Source organism: Eptatretus burgeri, chromosome 10 (assembly GCF_056783735.1).
Source record: "Eptatretus burgeri isolate ZD-2024b chromosome 10, Ebu_testis_v1, whole genome shotgun sequence".
In the NCBI taxonomy this organism is placed as follows: Eukaryota; Metazoa; Chordata; class Myxini; order Myxiniformes; family Myxinidae; genus Eptatretus; species Eptatretus burgeri.
Window position 1 is genome coordinate 14,117,216 of NC_140970.1, and position 20,604 is coordinate 14,137,819.

Here is a 20,604-nt window from a genome sequence, read left to right on the forward strand (position 1 = left end):
AGTCTCCTCCTTGCTTGGTCACCCACCTTGAAGGGATGGCCTGATCTATGCAGGGTCTTGGTGGTACCATCTTCCTTCCACTTCTTAATGATTGTCTTCCCTGTGCTCCAAGGCATATTCAAGGCCTTTGAAATAGTTTTATACCATCCCCTGATCTGTGCCTTTCCACAACCTTATCCCAGAGATCTTTTGAAAGCTTCTTGGTTCTCATGGTTGAGTCTTTGCTGTGAAATGCACTACCCAGCAGAGAAAAACTCCAGTAACAGCTGATTTTATTCTGAACTAATCAGAATCATGGTAATTTAACACAGGTGGAGGCCAATCAACTAATTTTGTGATTTTGATTTTTTTTCTTGAGCTAATTTACAAATTTGCTATGATAAGGGGGTGGACACTTATCCAACCAAGATATTCTAATTTTGTATTTTAAATTAATTTTCTGAAATTTGATTTTCACTTGGAAGTTGGAGGTTAGGATGTATAAATAAAGGTGGAAAAAGTCTAATTTAATGCAATTTGATTCCAGGCTATAAGGCCACAAAAGGTGAAATTTTTGAAAGGACATGTAGACCTAAGGACATGTAAGTTTCGAGTGGCACAATGTATGTCGTTCCTATATTTTTTCATTTTTTCTTGAAATCCGTGGCTGTATTCAGTTTGATGCAGGTAGTGGATTTTAGCAATTTGCTTACGTAATTGTTTTAATATTTTATGAAAGTTAATATAACTCAAGCAATGAATGTAAAGCAAAGATAACTCTTTATATTCTTATCAATAAGGTATAATTAAAGCATTGGCAATCCAGGGTATGGCAACAGGGCATTTGATTTCAAATAGTGTGGGAACACAGGAGCAATAAAGTGGGAATCTTGTTGCAATTAAAAAACAAAAACATCTCCAGTTGTATGCACAGAGGCAAAAAGTCGAACTTGCATGCATCTGTTTTCAGAGGAGGCACCCTTCAGTTCACATTGATGAATAAATCAGCAAACATTTATAATTATGGTGCTTACAATAGAATCGTGTCGCTGCAACATGAGCCTAAGTGCTGCAACCTAACAACCACAATGGACTGAAAGAACCACAGCTGAGCGATCATTTGCAAAACTTGGTTACATGCAGATTAATCACTTCTTGCGGTCATTTCTGAAACCAGTTGTGCACAATTGCACAAACAGTTCTCGAGTATAGACAGGCTTTTTTATTTTTATAAATACTTTGTCGAGGCTCGTGTGAGAGCTAACACACAATACATAGCAAGGGGGCATGAGACAACAGGGGAGGGAGTGGGAAGGACAAAACAGTGGGGAACAGAGACATTAGGAGATCTGTGGAAGGGAGAGGGAAGGGGCGGGGAACATGGGGAACACATGATGGACATTACAGGGACTTTCAGGAAGGAAAGCAGGGAATTTGAGGAAGATGGGCTTGGGTGGATTATCGGGGGTAGAAAAAATAGAGGATTTGGATGGGGGGTGATAAGAGGTGGTGGTGAACAACTGTTTTGAAGGCCTGGAGGGAAGAATGGGATTGAATAGAGTGAGGGAGTTTATTCCAAATGTGGGAAAAAAGAGGAATGAAAGAGTGAAGGTGAGCAGTGATTCGTGAGTTTGGTAGTTTTATCAGAAGGGGGTTGTTGGCGGACCTTGAGCGCCGTGTGGAAATGTGGTGGGGAAAAATCACAGAGAGAGCAGGGGTGGGGGGAGGCTGGAGAGGAGACGGTAGAAGATAGAAAGACCACCAACCAGCCTGCGGTGAGAGAGTGAGAGGCTCAAAGACTTAGCCTCATTGCGGGAGATGCCAATGATCCGAAATGCCTTGGTTTCCACAGCGTGAAGCCGAGAAAGGTGGGAGGCAGGAGCACCAGCCCAGAGGGGAGAGCAGTACTGCATCAGGCTGTGTACGAAAGCTTTGTAAGTGGTCAGTAGCTCAGGTGGGCCGAGGAAAGACTTTGCACGACGGAGGATTCCCAGTCGGCGACTGGCTTTGGAGGCCAGGTTGGAAATGTGGCTTTCCAAGGAAAGGTCACGACAGATAGTGAGACACAGAAGCTTGAAAGAAAGGACTTTTTCCAGAGGATTGTTGAAAACGTGGATGGGGGGAGGGGGGTTCTAAACGGTCCTTTCGGAGAGACATAGTGAGAGTGTGAGATCACTCCGGATTGAAAGATGTGTTCCACGTGTTGGACCAGTTTGATTTTATCCAGATCTGCAGTGAGCTTAGAAGCTGCTGCTTGCTGGTCTGAGGGATGACCGATGATACGACAGAGCGTGGAGTCATCAACAAAGAGATATAGAGGTATTTCCAGAGAGTCGGATAGATCACCGATGAAAACCAGAAAAAGAACAGGGCCCAGAACGCTACCTTGAGGAACTCCAGCCTGGACAGGAAGAGGGAATGAAAGAACTCCATTTAGGGCCACACGCTGACTGTGACAGGAGATGAAGTCTGCGAGCCATGAGTGGAGATGGCCTTGGATACCATATGAAGAGAGCTTGGTGAGCAGGGAAGGGTGCCAGACCATGTCAAAAGCACGTGATATGTCCAGGGATACGGCTCCGATTTCCTGTCTGGCATTGAGAACCTCCATCCATTGTTGGGAGAGCAGAAGCAACATATCCAGGGTAGAGTGACCTGGTCTGAAACCAAATTGATGATAGGAAATCAAGCCATTGGAGAAGAGGAAGGATTTAATGTCTGAAGCAATGATGGATTCCATAACCTTGCTGATGATTGGGAGAAGGCTGATTGGTCTGGAGTTACAGGGATCTGTTTTTGCACCTTTTTTTATGCAGGGCAGTGATGTTAGCAGATTTCCAAGCAGATGGCAGATGACCTTGGGCAAATGAGAGGGTGAATAGAACAGAGAGAGGGTGAGCAAGAGCAGAAGAGCAGGCTTTGAGGACACGTGGGCTGATGCCGTCTGGACCGGTTGCAGAATCTGAGTTGAGGTTTGACAGCAAGCTCTCCACCTTGTCAGGAGAAAAGGACACAAAGTCCAGGGACAGTTGGGTGTGACTGGGTAAGGTGGGTAGATAAAGTGATGGGTTTTGGACACAAGATTTAGCTGCAAACACCGAGTTTAGGCATTCAGCCTTTTCATGTGCGGTATCAGCAGTGTGGCCATTTGAGGTAAGGGGGGATGGAGGGGGAAGATACCCCAGAAACAGATTTGATTAGACACCACCAGGATTTTGAGGAGGGAAAGAGGTTTGAAAGTTCAGACTTGACCTTGGCAAGATGTTGTTTTCTGGCTCTCTTGAGGGTAGATACACACTTGTTCCGAGCTTTATTGAAGGAACTGAGATTACCCTCAGTTGGGTTTGCTTTCCATGAGGAAAAGGCAAGTTATTTCAGGACAACTGCCTTGCTACAAGCTTCAGTGAACCAAGGGCGGGAGGAAGGGTAGGACAACAAAAGACGAGAGGGGATAAATCTGTGCATGAGGGAGAGCAAATTTCTTTGAAAGAATTCCCAGGATGAGTTGATGTTGGAGAAAGTAGAGATTAGAGACCAGTCTATAAGTTTGATGGCTGCTTGGAGACCCTGCCAGTCGGCTTGAGTGAAATGCCAGACTTGACGGCGGTGAGGTGGTTCTCTGATAATAGCCAGAGAGATGTCCACTTTGACAAGGACATGGTGAGAAGAACCGATTGGAGCAGAGAAAGAGCAGCAGATATTGTCAGGGAAATTTGTGAAAATCAGATCCAGAAGAGATGGAGTACCATTGCTTGAGATCCGGGTCAGGAATTTGACTGATTGAGTCACTCCCAATGAGTCGCAGAAAGCTTTTGCTGAAGTGCCATGACAGGTGAGAGAGGTGCCCACACCTAACCAACTGGCATGATGACAATTGAAGTTACCACATATGAGGAAGAGAGAATTTGGATGAGAAGATAGAAGTTGGTCCATGTTTTCGTGTAGTGAGGTGTAGATGGAGTCATCACTGTTTGGTGGACGGTACAGTACACATATAAACATGAGGTGGGAGTGGAGGGGAAGCCATACCCAGAGGTATCCCTGGGGGTGTGGGGGAGTGAGGGTAGTGCATGGAGAGTGAGGAATATAGTCTTTGATGAAGGGAGCAACTCCTCGACCAGGACGAGGCTCAGGTCTGTCATACCGGAATAGGGAGTAACCAGGGAGAGATATTTGGGAGTCAGACACGTCTTGGGGGAGGAAAGTTTCTGTTAGGCAGATTATGTCTGGCTTGTCAGTAGCAACCTGTATGGAAAGATCTGAAAGGTTTGAGCGAAGACCCCAGATATTTGAGGTCCACACTGTTAATGAAGAGGGAGGGGGGAGGCTTTGGGTGCAGGGGTTGGGAGGGGAGGGGGAGGGTAGGACAAGGGATGAGAGGGGGAGGTAAGGAGGGTTGTTGAAAGAGTGTTGGGGATTTCAGAATAGCTCAGGGAGGGGGCCGGATGAGGAGGAAAAAAGGCTCTGTGGTGCTGGGGGATAGGGGGGGACAAGAGAGAGGGGAAGAAGGCAGTTGAGGATTTGAGGAGGTGGACTGAAGAGATGGAGGTGAGAAGGCAGTGGAAGGAGGCAGCTTTGTGGATGAGAGGGGGGGCAACTTTGAGAAGGATGAGTGAGGGGGGTTAATGGTGGGAGAAAGGTGAGGGGGGAGTTTTTGAGACAGGTGAGGGAGGCTTGGAGAGAGAAGAGTGTGATGGTTGCTTTGAGAGTGAGGGGTGAGAGGAGTGAGTTGGCACTAAATTGGAAAAAAGAATGGTTGATTTGAAGTGAACATTCATAGCAAACTGGGGTTTTTTTTTAATTTTTAGGTCAAAGATGCGATTAAACACGTTTCTTGATGAATGCAATAAAGGCCAATTCAGAGAATGGAAAGAAGAAACGCTGTTACAGTTGGATTTTTTAGGCAAGGTATGAAGGAAAGGTCGAATTGAGAGCAGTCTGTTTAAATAGTAGAAGAGTAGTGCATTATGATACGGTAAAGTGTACCACATGTGTGAAAGAGGAAGATGAAACATTATAAGAGATCGTTTTATTATTATTAATATTATTATTATTATTATTATTGTTTGAGAGAGTTGAATAAGTAGAATAAAGATGGTGTTCCAGCAGGAGGAAGAAGAAGTGGAGGATGCAGAAGAAGAAGAAGAATCAAAAGGTAGTTTTTTAATTTTTTTTTTGAGATAAGAAATAGAGTTTAGTTTGGAGGGATGGGGGACGTTGGGAAAGTGGGGAAGATAGAAATTGAAGGTAATGGGGAGAAAATACAAATAAACATGATCGTACACCAAGGGGGACAATGGGTAGGCCTCAAGCACTCGGTAAGACAAGGTCGACAAAAACTCACAAAATAGCACGATTTTTGAAACAAAAGCAAACTCGGAACACACAGTAACATGCACGTGAGAAAATAAACAGTTAAAACGGGACAAATAATGACCAGAAACTTAACTTTGAGATCGACAGCAGAGAGCCCTGAAGGAGACCTGCCAAAGCTCCAAACCCAGAACCGGAAACCCAGAAGGAAGGCTTATGTAATTATAGACCTCTCAAGTGATCTGCTGAGTGAATTATAACATATTTTATTGAGTGGATAATTGCGAGCTATGAATTGTTACAATTCTTACTCGCTGTACACACATTTATAACTCCAGGAATGCTGTGCAAAAACTTCCTCAAATGTGGGCAAAGCACACGCACTCATTATGCTGCACAATTTGGAGCGATTTTCTTGCACATCATACAATGTATATCTGGTTTTAGATACATGAAAGCATCACCAATTTGTGGTAGTTCAACAAAATAAGTTTTTTTTAATAGCATTAACAAACCTAGCACCTAATATGTATGTGTCAAAGGCTTCTGTGTGCTCATGAGATAATTAGGGTTTTGGTTATTCCTGGCTCATTTCCTTGCCTTGGGTCCTTCAGGATGGATTGAGAGAACACTGAGGGCACTTAAGTCTCTCAGGAAATTGGGAGCATACAAATACTGATGTGCAATGTGCACTCTGCAGGTACAATGGAAGAAAAAAGATCAGCACAAGTGCATATCTGTTGGCCTTACAGCACTCAGTAGAAGACCAGCACGTGCCAGGGTCAATGCCCACAACCCACAAGCATTGTCCCTTGTGTTCCTCGATAAGGCATGCCACTGTGTCACGAGTACATTAGACTAGCCATAGTTATATTGTATATTCAAGCAGAGCACAGAGCTCAAATATTGCTCTCCAGAAGAAACCAACCAGCCAGCCAAGACTAAATCCAATCGACCTTCATTTGCAATGGTCCTTCTACCTTTCTAATGTGTTCAACGCACCTTCATAGGTATTCTCTTGTTGGCAACATAATTTGTTTAGTTCTCTAATGCATTGATCTACACTATCTGGCACCAAGGAGGAAAACTAAAAACACTGAAAATTTCCCCCTATTTCAGATCTCAGGCCACCCAACCCTGATTCTAATTTGTGCCCTGAAGGTCAAATCGGGGTTTGCAGGACCCCAAACCCATTCAAGTGCCTGAAAGTCTGAATTTAAACAAGTAATTCAGGATCCTCGGCAGCCAGTTCATTCATTACATCCAAACTCCATTCTTTCATTCCAGTGGATCGACCCCACTCTCAAAGAGTTGAACAGACAATAAGACAAAGGCAGATAGAGACACCAGATGGCAAGACTACTCTCATGTAAAAGCATTAAATGCAACTTGGCAAACATGGTGTGCATTCCAGGGTGCTGTTTATCCACATTGTTCAGAAAAATACTTATTCATTTCAATATACTGGAGTTATTAGAAATGCCTCATCACGTAAACTGAGCGAACGGCTCAAAGCATTTATAGGTTAGGACAGGTCAAAATATTGCAGAGCACTCAACCAAAGTTTTGAATGCCCACAAGTAATTTATCCATGGAACGGAGTCAAATTCTTAATTTGTTTGTGTTCAATACTGCGACAGCTTTCAATGTTTCACGTCAATGCTGAAGACAGGACAAGTGGCTTACATCTCTGAAAGGTGACACACAGAGAAAGACATGGTTATGAGGGGATATGATAGAGATGTTTCAGATAATAAAGGGTAAATATAAAACAAGTGCAGATGAATTATTCAGCAGAATACACAGTGATAGGACCAGGAACCTGAGAATAAAGTAGAGGAGAGTTAAGACTGTAGTAAGGCAAGGGTCTTTTACCCAGAGTGTAGTTAATGCATGGAATCGTCTCCTTAGAAAGGTCATAGTAGCAGAAACAGTGGATAAGTTTAAATTGGAACTAGATAGACACCTGGAGGCTGGAAACATTGGAAATAGCCTCCTCCTGTGTCTAGTTCCCTTGTGTAACACTGCGTGGGGTATTGTGTTCTATGAACTCTCTAGTTATTATTATTGTTTTGTGTGTAGCCTGTGGTTGTTAATGTGTGTGTGTGTGTGTGTGTGTGTGTGTGTGTGTGTGTGTGTGTGTGTGTGTGTGTGTGTGTGTGTGTGTGCGTGTGTGTGTGTGTGTGTGTGTGTGTGTGTGCACGCCACCAATGCAGTGCCCACTTTTTCCAGTAATCTGTACTAATTTTGCCGACCTCGGAAGGATAACTCAACCCACCTGGTGTTATTTAACGGTATTGACAGGGCCTCAAATTCAAGACCCTAAGATCTTAAGCTAGCCACCTTAACCATTAAGTAATCACCAGATTTTGCACATCTATGATTCGACACGGAGAATTTTTTTTGTTTTACGTGACTAATATTTGTTGAGGCGAGATGTTTATGTTAAATGGTGAGGTGTGTAAAAATGTAAGTTATAATGTTATAGTTAGACGTTTACCGGTGTAGAAAGATCACCAGGAGGATGGCCTAATATGTACATATAATCGCCTTTAAGGTGTCCAGCCTGGGTTGGAATCCCGACCCAGCTATAAACTATCGCCCCGATGTTTCACAACCATGGTGATGCATCAATGTGTGCACCATCCCTTGCATAGACCTAAAACTGGATGATCCATCTGCTGACAATAGTTGGTGGACGTTAAAGATTCCATGGTGTCCTTCGTGAAGAGTAGGCAAGCTATCGCCAGCACCATGATTAAATTCCTAATTCCAGTCATAACCTTCGTCGAACGTCAGGCCTGGCCAGCCATCTCGTGAAAGACTTGGACCAACAAGAAAGACTTTTAAAGAAGGAGAAGGAAGATCGCCAGGGTTCAAGATATTTCCAGTTAATTCCAGGTGTAGAATCGTCGAGCAAGTACAAGTAGTTTATCGAGGGAGTAACTTTGTGATCTCTCTCCAAGAGCAAAGAAATCTGAATCAGAGTAGAAGGGTTGGGGTAGGGATGGGGGATTGAGGAGAAGGAGAAAATCCAGTCAAGACTTGCTTGTGTATTCTGCCACAACAGAATTTGAGTTACTGCTTTTGCTTTGATTTTGGAATAAACTCAACTTTAGAGTTCACCCACCTCTTGGTGTGGATGGATCGAGTGTAGAAGGTTTGAGTCTTGTTTCAAAGCCAAGAGGCATATTGTTGAGGTATAACAATTTATAGTAGCACCAAAACTATGTTCTTGGGGGGTTGTGATAACCTTGGACAACACTGAAAGTCCAGCTCAGCAAGCTCATTAATAATAATAATAATCTATACTAATAAAAGGCAGTGTGTGTGTGTGTGTGTGTGTGTGTGTGTGTGTGTGTGTGTGTGTGTGTGTGTGTGTGTGTGTGTGTGTATTGTTGATTGGTATCTTCATATGCGAGTTTGAGTATGTGGAATGGATCCACATTCATTTCAGTAAGGGGTCACGATTCACGGACCAAGCTGTGAAGTTTCCTGTTCTCAAAGTTTTGTGTCGAGGACTCTCTTCAGGATCGTTACTGAGTCCTGGACAGCTTCCAACTGTGGTTTGTTTGTAATAATATTCCCAGGGATGGATTTTAATATCTCTGTGAGGTTCTTCATAATCATTCCCGAAGCTCCAAATATCACTGGTACAACTTTGGCATTCTTCAGCTTACAGGATCTTTTTACCTCATTCTTGAGGTCTTGATATTTGGTCATTTTCTTGATTTCTGCATTGTTTAGTCCAAAATCACTGGTGTTAACACCTTAATTAGCAATTCCTTCTTCTCTTTTTTTCTACCCAAGTATGATGTCTGGTCGCAATGTTTTGTTTTCGATGTTCATGCTCGATGGGATCATTAGGTTGTACGTGAGTGGTGCTTCTATGTTTTCAGTCATTGCTTTTGGTTAATGTTCCCACAAATTTTCTGGAACTGGGATATCAAAGTTTTTGCAGATGTGCCTGTGGTTAACATTACAAACTATGTCGTGTCGTTGTGTATACAGCTATTCTGACATGAGATTTCTTTTTTATTAGTGTTCAGTCCTTCAGCATAACAGATCACTCTCTTTGCAAACCCCACCTTTCTCTTTTTCTTCCCCCCTCCCCCCACACTCTCTTTCTGTCTGTCCCTTCCTCGCTCCATGCCCTTCCAAATAAAATGCAGCACTCTCACTGTCTCTGTCTGCCAATCTCCTCATCCCCCCGTCCCCCGCAGTGTATAGCAATGTTTTGTGAGGCATTGCTCTCCCCACCTCCACCCCACCCCTCCTTACTCACTCTTCTCCCCTTCCTAGCTTCCCCTTCTTCACCCACTCCTCACTTCCCCCCCTCTCCTCTCCATCCTTTCTGCCTCCCCTTCCCCTCTCTCCCTTTCTTTCTCCACCCCCCCCCTCCACTTCACACCCCTGTCAGCGAAGTGACGGGTTGTATTTGCTAGTAATTAATAAAAATAATAATACAAGGCATCATTCAAAGAGCATGTGATCAATAAATATATGCAGCTCAAGAATATACACTGTAAATATTTAGCTGAAGCACATTTCTTAATAATACATAAGCCATTGCAAATACACAAAGACATGAAATAGAACACAAGGCACAAATTAACAAGTATAAAAGACATAAAATGTGATAGCCCCCATTGTTTTAGTAATTTTGCTGCATGGAGTTAAAGGGCTAGCCCATATTTATGTACAACTAAAATGCCGCCAGTCTACCTGTCGGCCATCTTTGATCAGATCACAAAATACAATTAGGTGCAACTGTACGTCATTGTTTACTGTGCTTGTGCCGAGTTTGAACAAAATCAGACCATGCATGTCAGAGAAATGCTTGGGGACACATTTAAGTGAAAAAAAATTGGCCGCCAGTCAGCCATCTTGGATCTGATATCAGAAAAAAAAAATGACATGCATATGTAAACCATCATTCATTATCTGTGGGTCAAGTTTAAATATCGGTAAAGCATGTTTGAGAAATTGTTGGGGACACCTTTAAGTCACAAAAAGGCCACCAGTTGGCCACCTTGGATCAGATCCCAAAATAAAAAAATGATGTGCATATGTAAGCCATAATTCGTTATCTGTGCCAAATTTGAACAACATCGGTAAAAGCATGTCCAAGAAATGGTTGAGGACGTGTTCAACATCAGGTTTTTTTTAAACAACTAAAATGGACATCAGTCCATTTTATCTCCAAGATTCAAAAATCTTGAATCTGATCTCGAAAAAAATCATGACTTGCTTACGCAAGGCACCACTCCTTATGTTTGCCAAGTTTGAACAAGATCGGTAAATGCATTTCCAAGATATGGTTGAGGATGTGTTCGACACCGCGGATTTTTTGTTGCAACTAAAATAGCCGCCAGTCGGCCATCTTGCATGTGATGTCGAAAAATTATGGTGTGCGTATGTATACCATCATGTGTTATCTTTGTGCCAAGTACAAATAAAATCGGTCCATACATGTCCGAAATATGGTTGCGGATGCACGCATGCACAGACGCGAAAATCGAGACCAAATCCATAAGCCCCCATTTTGGACTAAGTCCAACATGGGCTAAAAAGCAAGAGAATTGATTTAGCTTGTGAGTTTCCTTCACAACAATCTGAGGGATCAACATGTCTACTTATTGCAAAGGCTTATGTGTGGAAAAGGGGAAGGGGAGAACGCAAGAGTTTAGATTTTTTTGTCTCACATTTTGTGTTGTTTCCACTTGAGCATGTGTTTAGTGTTGGCAAAGTCTTTGAGAATTTTAATACTTTTGGAGCCCTGTGGAGTACCAACCGTGAAGTGCAGCAGGTACTTTCAGGAATCCCAGAAGAGAAAGGATCTCAAGAGGTGCATGCCCGATGGTAGCTCAGAAATGGGCAGCCAGGTGCAAACAGATGCTCCACAAGGAGGCCAGCAGGCAAACCAAGATCACAGATCCAGCACGTTACACAGCTTTAGGAATGTTCAGCTCAGCTTTCCAGCAGAGATACACTCACCCAAAGCAGAATGCATGCCCCCACTTCACACCTCTACTCAGGTTCAACAGTCGTCAAATTAATCACCTCCCATGCTCCGGCATGTCATCTTTTTAAACAACATTAAACTAATCAGTGAGATCATGAGGTCATCTAAACAGATAAATTGGTGGCATTGCTCATTTGGTCATCGTTGACCCAGCTAATGGGGTTCATACAGTGTTGGAGCCTCTTACTATGTACCTGCGGTGATTCTTGTATCATCACCCCATTGTTCCAACATCTTTGTACCGATGCCTTAATGGAGGAAGAGAATCTTTGAACGTCCTCTCCGACTTCAGACCACAGGATACCCAAGTGTGCCCTATACTTGTACGAATATGAAAAATATTTATTTCTGGTCTCGTTGCTTTGTTGCTGACTGCCCTGCCTCACTCAAGCACCCAATTACATCTGGTTTGAAAGAAAAAAATGGGAAAGTCCTCTCAAGTTGTTTCAGATATTATGTCGAGGGACATTGTATGACTCCACTCTCAAATGGTTGAATGAGCAAGAAGACAAAGATAGATCGAGACAGTTGACTTCAACAATGTAAAAGCAGAGCAAAACTACCATCACTGATACATGACAATTATTTACTCCAAACTTTGCAACCATGGTGTTCACTCCTTTATGAAACTTATGCTACACATCTGATCTCATTGCAATGTACACTACAAAAGGTAAAGTGAAAAGGGAATGCCTCATTATGCTTACTGTCATTTTTAGCTTCGAACCAACTTATCCTGATGAGAATTGTCTTGAACACAATCATCGCCTATGCTGTGATTGTCTTTCTGCATGGATAGCACCATTCTGTCAGGTCAGGTTCGATCTGTGACCTGCTACAGGTACCATGTAAACCTGTACTAACCTGTTCCATGGTCGGGTTGTCGGCGACTAAACCATCTCCCCACCAGGTTTTCTGGTGAGGAGGGTGTTTGGATATGGACACCCAGCAGGATGAAAAACAAAACCTGTCAAAGGGCGGAGGAGCTCCTTGTGAGCCAACGGCCATCCATATCTAGTGCCCAACTGTGTCTGCGGACGTCCTCCTGCAGTTGGGTGACTTCTTATTAGGAGGTTGGTGGCAGGATTTGCACTCCGTCCACCGTAAAACCCTTCATTCCGCAAAACGAAAAAACGCAAAAAAATCTGAAAACCCACTCCGTGGGAGTACCTCCTGTGCAGCTTCCCTTCGCAGGGCAGCCCACCGGATGAGGGGATTGGGGCAAAGCCTTCAGGACCCCAATCTTTGATAGGAGGGAAACCACGGGGTAACATCCCTGGGTCAGATTGCGGGAGAGTGTGTCGGAGTGGTGCTGAGGTGTCGTCCACCAGACGGCGGTCTCCTTGGGTTAACCTGAGGCGGTCCCTTCGGGTGGGTGCCTGGAATGTCCTATCCCTAAGAGAGGATGATCACCTGTCTCTGTTATCATCTGAGCTCAAGTGTTTGGACATCGAGATTGCAGCTCTCTCTGAGGTTCGGAGACCGGATTGCGGCGAGATAATGGTGGGTGGTTACACCTACTATTGGTCTGGTCGCTCTGATGGTTACCATACCCAAGGAGTTGCTGTAGCTGTGTCCAATAAGCTGACCCCAATGATAATTGAGGTAACACCGGTCAATGAGCATATTATGAGATTAAGGATTCGTCACTCCTTAGGTGTCATTTCCCTGGTCTCTGTTTATGCTCCGACTGAGGCGAGTGATCTCACCGTGAAGGATACATTCTACGCCACGCTCGAGTCTGTGGTTGATCAGTGCCCCAGACGAGATACACTTCTAGTCTTGGGGGATTTCAATGCATTGACTGGAACTGATAGGGACGGTTATGAGGTGTGTGTTGGTCCCCATGGGTCAGGAACTATGAACCAGAATGGCACTAAGTTCATTGACTTTGCAAGAAGTCATGGACTTAGGGTGGCTGGTTCATGGTTTCAGCGCCCACAAGCTCATCGCTGGACTTGGTATTCCAACGCTGGCAGTGTGGCAAAGGAGATTGACCATGTCCTCATTGACGGTCGTTGGAGGATGATCCAGAACTGCAGGGTCTACCGGAGTGCTCAGTTCCTCAATACTGACCACAGGCTTGTTGTAGCAACTCTAAAGCTGCACCTTAAATCCTGGAGAATGGTACCATCCCAGCCGAGGCTGGATGTTGCCAAGCTCAGGGATGAGAGAGTAGCTGAGGAGTTTGCAAACAGGCTGAGTGGACACTTGGGGATTCTGGGTGCTTTGGGGGTCCTGAAGAGTTGTGGAGCGCCTTCAAGACCACCTTCCTTGATGTTGCCGGTGGATGCCTTGGAGCTCACCGCAGGGCAAAGAAGAATTTTGTCTCTCAAGGGACACTGGATACCATTGACCAGAGTCGCAGGGCCAGGCTGAATGGCAGAGCTGAGCTGTTCAGGGAGCTGAGATGTAAAACTGTACGTGCACTGAGGGAGGACAAGGAGGCCTATGTGCGAGGAATCTGTGAGGGGGTAGAGCATCACCTGTGGACAGGTGATTCTCGTCCCGCTTACAGGGGAATTCGCGCATTACGTTCATCCAAGCCCATCCCTCGGAGCACTACAGTTCGAGCAGAGAGTGGTAGGCTCTTGACAGAGGAGTCTGAAGTGAAGGCCCGCTGGGCCGGTTACTTTGAGTGGTTGTACCAGGCTGATCCCCCAACTGTCGAGTTGGATGACAAGGGTGTTACAATCCCTGTTGCTGACCCTCGGATCAACTGTGGTCCACCTACGCTTGTGGAAACATGGGCTGCGGTGAACCAGTTGAAACGGGGCAAAGCTCCAGGGATCTGTGGCATCCATGCCGAACTTCTCAAGGCTGGTGGAAATGCTGCACTCGTGTCATTGCATACAGTTTTGTGCTCAGCCTGGAACACAGGCATCATCCCAACTGACTGGAAGAGGGGCCTTGTTGTCCCTCTCTGGAAAGGGAAGGGTGATCGCCAAGACTGCAACAACTACCGAGGGGTGACGCTGCTCTCAGTGCCGGGCAAGGTCTTTGCTCGGATAATTCTTGATAGGGTTCGCCACCATCTGCTTGAGCACCAGCGTCCAGAGCAGTCAGGCTTTACACCAAAGAGGTCAACGATTGACCGTATCCTTGAACTTCGTGTCCTCACCGAATGCAGACGAGAATTTCGGCAGGGGCTGCTTGCAGCCTATGTTGATCTCTGTAAAGCGTTCGATTCAGTGAATCGGGATGTCCTCTGGAGGATTCTTGGTCTTCGTGGGGTGCCACCAAAACTGATCCATCTGATGTCTGAACTCTACTCTGGTACTGAGAGTGCTGTGAAGTGTGGTGGTACCATCTCTGACTTATTTCCAGTTGTTACTGGAGTTCGTCAGGGATGTGTAGTTGCCCCCACACTTTTCAGCACTTGTATGGACTGGATTCTAGGGAGGATGTCGGAGAGATCAAGTTGCGGTGCATCATTTGGGAATGTCAAGATCTCGGACCTTGACTTTGCAGATGATGCAGTCATCTTTGCGGAGACTTTAGACATCCTCTTGGGGGCCCTCGAGGTGCTGAATGAGGAGTCGGAGCCGTTGGGATTACGGATTTCTTGGGTCAAAACTAAGATCCAGGCTTTCGGTGACATCTTGGATGCTGCTGTCCTGTCTGTGTCTGTTTGTGGTGAGGATGTTGAGGTCGTGGAGAGATTCACTTACCTTGGCAGTGATATTCATGTCTCTGCTGGCTGCGAGTTAGAGGTCAATAGACGTCTGGGTCGGGCCTGGGGAGTCATGGATTCACTGGATCATGGGGTGTGGCGCTGCCGGTACCTGTGCGGGAGGACGAAAGTCCGAGTCTTCAGGTCCTTGGTACTTCCAGTCTTGCTCTATGGGTGCGAGACTTGGACTCTGACCAAGGATCTGAGACGGAGACTTAATTCCTTTGGTACCAGGTCTCTTCGGAGAATCCTTGGCTATCGCTGGTCGGATTTTGTGTCCAACGAGCAGTTGCTGAGAGAGACTCGGATGAGATTTGTTACCTGCATAGTCCGTGAGCGTCAGTTGTGGCTGTATGGACATGTGGCTCGTTTTCCTGACTCTGATCCTGCTCACCAGATTCTCTCAGCGAGGGAGTCTCATGAGTGGAGGAGGCCAGTGGGTCGACCACGTGCCTCATGGTTGCAACAGGTTGACCATCATCTCAAGGAGATGGGGATGGGCCTGGCATCTGCCTGGGGGATGGCCAGACGGAGGCCCCTGGAGTACCGGCGGAAAGTGGACGCAGCGACGTGCTGTTCTGGCACATGCTCCCATACCTGACCTGACCTGCACCATACTTTCTTTTCTTTTTTTAATTCCAATTTATTTTTAGTTCCCATTTTTTTTTTCTTAAGTGGTTAAAATTTCCTCCTGGGTTTTGGTGTCAGACATCAACTTTTATAAATCTGACGCCTTAAAATGTGCATGAGAAGTGTAATTCATCATAATGAAGTTGCGACCTGGTATTAAAATAAAGAAAACTTAAGAAAATTTTCCATGTAATTAGTTTCACCTCCTCAACCAAAGACAATTGCAGTTATTTTAGTAAGTTGAAAAAACAAAATTGAAAAAACAATATGTTGTCATTGTTGTCTTGCAGAAACACTTCCATTGTTCTTTTTATCACACCTCATCCTTGATGAAACTCGTCTTTTAATTCATTTTTTAGTGTGTCCAAAACTTTTGTTTTCTTCACAGAAAGTCTTGCCTCATTATTAATCCCCTATCGGTTTCACCAGAGGGGACTATAGGTTTGCTCTCCGTCTGTCTAGCCGTCTGTCCCACCTGTGGTTTTTCAGACCCCCCCCCCCATACCCTTCAACATACTCAACTGAAACTTGGTGCATGGCTTTATAATCATAAGTTACAGAAAAAGTTCGAGTTTCAGGGCGTTTCATCAATTTTTCACAGAATTATGCCCTTTTGGCTTAGAAAATCACATCGGTAGGGGACATGTATTGCAAAGCAATTCTCACTCTTAGTTCCTGTTTAAAAATTTCCATTGTGGAACAACAATGATAAGTTAAAAGGTTTAGGGTTTTCACCATGTATGAGTTCTTAAATAAGCTATTTCCATTCTTTATACTTTAAAAAGAAGAAAATGACTCCAAACCAAAAAAAGAAAGTTGGCTTCCACATTTCAGGCAGCATGCTCCACCCTTCGATGACAGCCAGCGGAGGGTAACTGGAACTAATGAACACAGCTTTTATAATAACTCCTCTCCTCCCATTGACTAATTATTGTGAGGTGCTGATTGGCTGATGAATCCATGTTACTGATTGGTCGGTACATTTTTCTCATCAGAGTCCAAATCGACAACTATAACGACAAATCATTATATTGTTATTTTTTTATCATAGCCATTATCAACAAATCGACACCTATAACTACAGCTTCCAATACACTGAGGGCATTGGGCGATGATGAGCAAAATGTACCGACCAATCAGTAACGTGGATTCAACAGTCATTCAACACCTCACAATAATTAGTTAATTGGGGGTGGGGGAGAGGAGTTGTTATAAAAGCTGTATTCATGAGTTTCAGTTACTTCCTCCTGTTGATGGGTGGAGAATGCTGCCTGAAACATTGATGCCTAATTTCATATTTTTTTTTGCTGTGGAGTTATTTTCTTTTTAAAGTATAAAGAATGTAAATAGCTCATTTAAGATCTCATACACAGTGAAAACCACAAACCTTTTAACTTGTCATCTCACTCTTTTTACACTGCCTCTCTATCACTTTGTTGTGTCTTGTTCTACTTTCTTGCTCAATGATTGCTTGCATGACAAATAATTTCTTATTATAATTACCTCTGCCACCGAAGGTGAAGGAGGTTATGTGTTCACCCCTTTCTGTTGGGTCACCGAAATAGGTGACTTATTGTCAGTAATTCTGTCTGTTTGTTTGGATGTTTGATCGTTTGACATCAGCATAATTGGTAGTAAACGTGGGCGGATTTTGACCAAACTTGGGTGGTAGGTACATCTTATGACCTTGTGCTTTGGAAATTGTGATGGTTGCTACCGACAACCGATACTTTGGTTCCCTCACAACAACCGAAAAACCTTCAAAATAGGTACCGTTAACGCGAAATCAATTCCGAAAGCCATTATCCCACGTAGGGTTATGAAATTTGGCACGAATGATCTACAGGTGATGCTCTATCGAATAAATTCCGTTTTTTGTGATATGTGGAAAAGTTTACCCACAGCACCCCCTACAATTAGGGTATGCGCAAAAATTGGCGAAAATTGAAGGCCCCCCCTAGCGACCAGGTGAGTGCATCGATACAAATGAAACTTTGCAGGTTCATGGTACTCAATGGGTACTACAACTTTGCCTCAGGACATATTGACCAATTTCGTCTAGGTCAGGGGCCAATGGTCAATTAGTGCAAAAATCGATAATATGCAAGAGCTGGAGGTGCCTTCGCACCAAATGCTACTTCTCCTTGAGTTATGGTCGGATGGTCATGAAAATTCACACTAATCGTCTGGAATACATTGTGCACTAACGAACGAGCCAGATTTTCGATTTATATCTTTGTTGACCCACAGCACCCCCTCAAACTTTGGGGATTTCCGATTTAAAACCGCATTTTCGGTACTTTTCATTCAAATGGATACTGAGTAGCTATCAGTAGATGGAACTGGATGAGATTTGATATGCACAATCTTAAGGTGATTCTCTATCCGATATATGACATCCATTTTGCTATATATCTTATAGTTTCCAAATGGCAACCCTCTCAACTTGGGTGTCCAAGGGCCATTGAGCATTCCTGCTGAAACTTCAAAGTATACTAGCTCCAAGACAATTGAACCAAATCGAATGAAACTTTACATGCTTATAGACTATAATGAGTACTACAACTTTTCTCATTTGCATCATGACCTATCTCTATTAGTTCAGAGGTCAAAGGTCAATAAGTGCATTTTTCGGTCAAAATGTCTATTCAAGTCCCCCTACCGGCAAAACGACTCAACCGATCCAAACAAATTTTTGCACCTGAATACTCCCCGATGAGTAGTACAAGTTTGCTCATTTGCATAATGACCTATCTCCACTCGGTCCGCGGTCAAAGTGTCGCAATACTAACAGTCCTGCTTGGTGACCCATCGCCGCCTACCGGCTTGTCTGTTTGTCGGTCTGTTTGTGTACAGGATATCTCAAAAACTTGTGGATGGATCCGGATGAAATTTTGTGGACATTGTTGTGTAGCAAGGACAAACTGATTAGATTTTGGTGAAGATCCGGATCCGGATCCGTCTACGAGAATTATTTAAGTGATTCTTCACCATTGAGAGAAAGTGCCAAAAATGATATATAGCACGATATCTCAAAAATTTGAGGACGGATTCGGACGAAACTTGGTGGACACGTTAGGTATGCGAAAAAGAAGAATTCTTTCAATTCTGGTGAAGATCCAGATCTGATAATTTTTAAGTGGTTCTTCACCTTTGAGAACTAGGGTTAAACATGATATATAGCATAATATCTCAAAAAGGTGTGCACGGATTTGGACAAAACTTGGTGGAGGGGTTGGTTGTGTCACTTGGACGAATTGATTCGATTTTGGTAAAATCCGAATCCGGATCTGAATACGAGAATTAATTATTTTTTAAAGTGATTCTTCACCATTGATAGATAGGGTCAAAAACGATATAGTACTGTATAGCATATTTCAAAAATGTATTGGGCCTGATATGTTCTCGTGGATCAGACATTACGTGGCAGAGGTATGCGCTCTACCGAGTGCCCTTCCAATCTAATGGTCCTTTTAACACTGGGCTAAGCTGAACTCAAAAAAATTAAATAATTGTTTGTGTAAGAGTAAGAGTCATGCCAGAGTTTGTGTGAGATTGAGTGTCAACTTTTGCTTTGTTACACAATGAAAGAAGTGAACTTTCAAACTCTTACCATCCTCACGGGAATGATGCAATGTTAAATATTTTAAAAACTCCCCAAAAGGGCTCGTTCTGCTGTGAAGCCTTTAAAATATGTATCATAGCATTACCCTCCCATTCGTATCGCTTTTTGAGTGGAATGTGCCACTGTAAGACCAAAGATGAGATGTTATTAAACCAGGTTGTTCAATGTGACAAATAGAAAATGCCCCATGTTCTGATGAATAAAACTAACTATATTCAGTAAAAATAACAATTCTGGTGGATAGGCAATATAAGAGAACAAAAAACACAATGATGTCTAAAGCATGTCGATATATATATATATATATATATATATATATATATATATATATATATATATATATATATATATATATATATATATATATTGTTAAGGATTTCAGAATCCGGTCAAACATCAACTCAAGGTCAAACTTCTAATTTGATCAATTTAAATCTGAAAAACAATCAATTTTCATCCAATTGACCTGAGCTTTAACTAAGATTGTCAATTCTAGTCTTAATGAAATGGACAATTTGATGTATCCATGGCAATCCTTGGAGAGGGAGGTGGATTTTGCAAGTATTGTGCTCTGCACATCTTTTTGTTGTGTTTTGTGTTTGTCCCCAGAGAACTTTAATGTTTTTCTCTGCAACTGCTTATTGGATTGAGATGAATTTTTCAACATAGGTGTGACGACTCATTTGGAATGTTTTAATCATAACTAGAACGTCATATGTCACGTGGTGTGGCAGCCATGTTGGAAAAAGGGAAAAAAATTGGACCTCTGTATCTCTGAAATCCCACCAAGGAAAAAATTAAAACTTGGCACACAGCAAGCACTCCTCATGGGGAATAAGTGTCATTTTTAGATGATGTCATAGGTGCCTTCATTGTGATGTCCTCATTGCATAAGTAGAATGCTACATTTGATCAGTATGAAAATTTTTGAGGGTCATCTCGGGATAAAATGGTCCTCAGAAAAAAATTGATGACGCCATCGGTCACATGATTTGGCAGCCATATTGTTTTAACAAAATACTTCAATCATCTTCTCTGAAGTATCTGAACAGATCGAGGTGAAACTTTAAATGTATGACTGCCTATCCATGAGGAACAAAAGGTTCACACATATGATGTCATCCTTATTGGTTTGGCAGCCTTCTTGGATTTACCCTAAAAGCTATAAAAAAATCTTCTTCAGAATGGTTGGATAGATCAATGGGAAACTTCACACAAATGTTCCCCATGCCATGTGTGTACAAGTTTGTAAAGGAATAATTGATAGGTCACTTGGTTTGGCAGCCATATTGGATTGAAAAAAATATTAAATCATGTTTTCTCTGGAACCGCTTCATCAATCGACATGAAACTTCACAA

General features: G+C 43.3%; 1 long non-coding RNA gene across 1 annotated transcript in view; it reads left to right on the plus strand.

Moving 5' to 3' along the window:
* The first annotated feature begins 5,083 nt into the window (after positions 1-5,083).
* LOC147017965 (uncharacterized) overlaps positions 5,084-20,604 on the plus strand; it is a 61,332-nt gene continuing 45,811 nt past the window's right edge. Inside the window, exon 1 of the long non-coding RNA XR_015062779.1 lies at positions 5,084-5,134. This is a non-coding gene — a long non-coding RNA (uncharacterized LOC147017965). The remainder of the gene's footprint in view (positions 5,135-20,604) is intronic.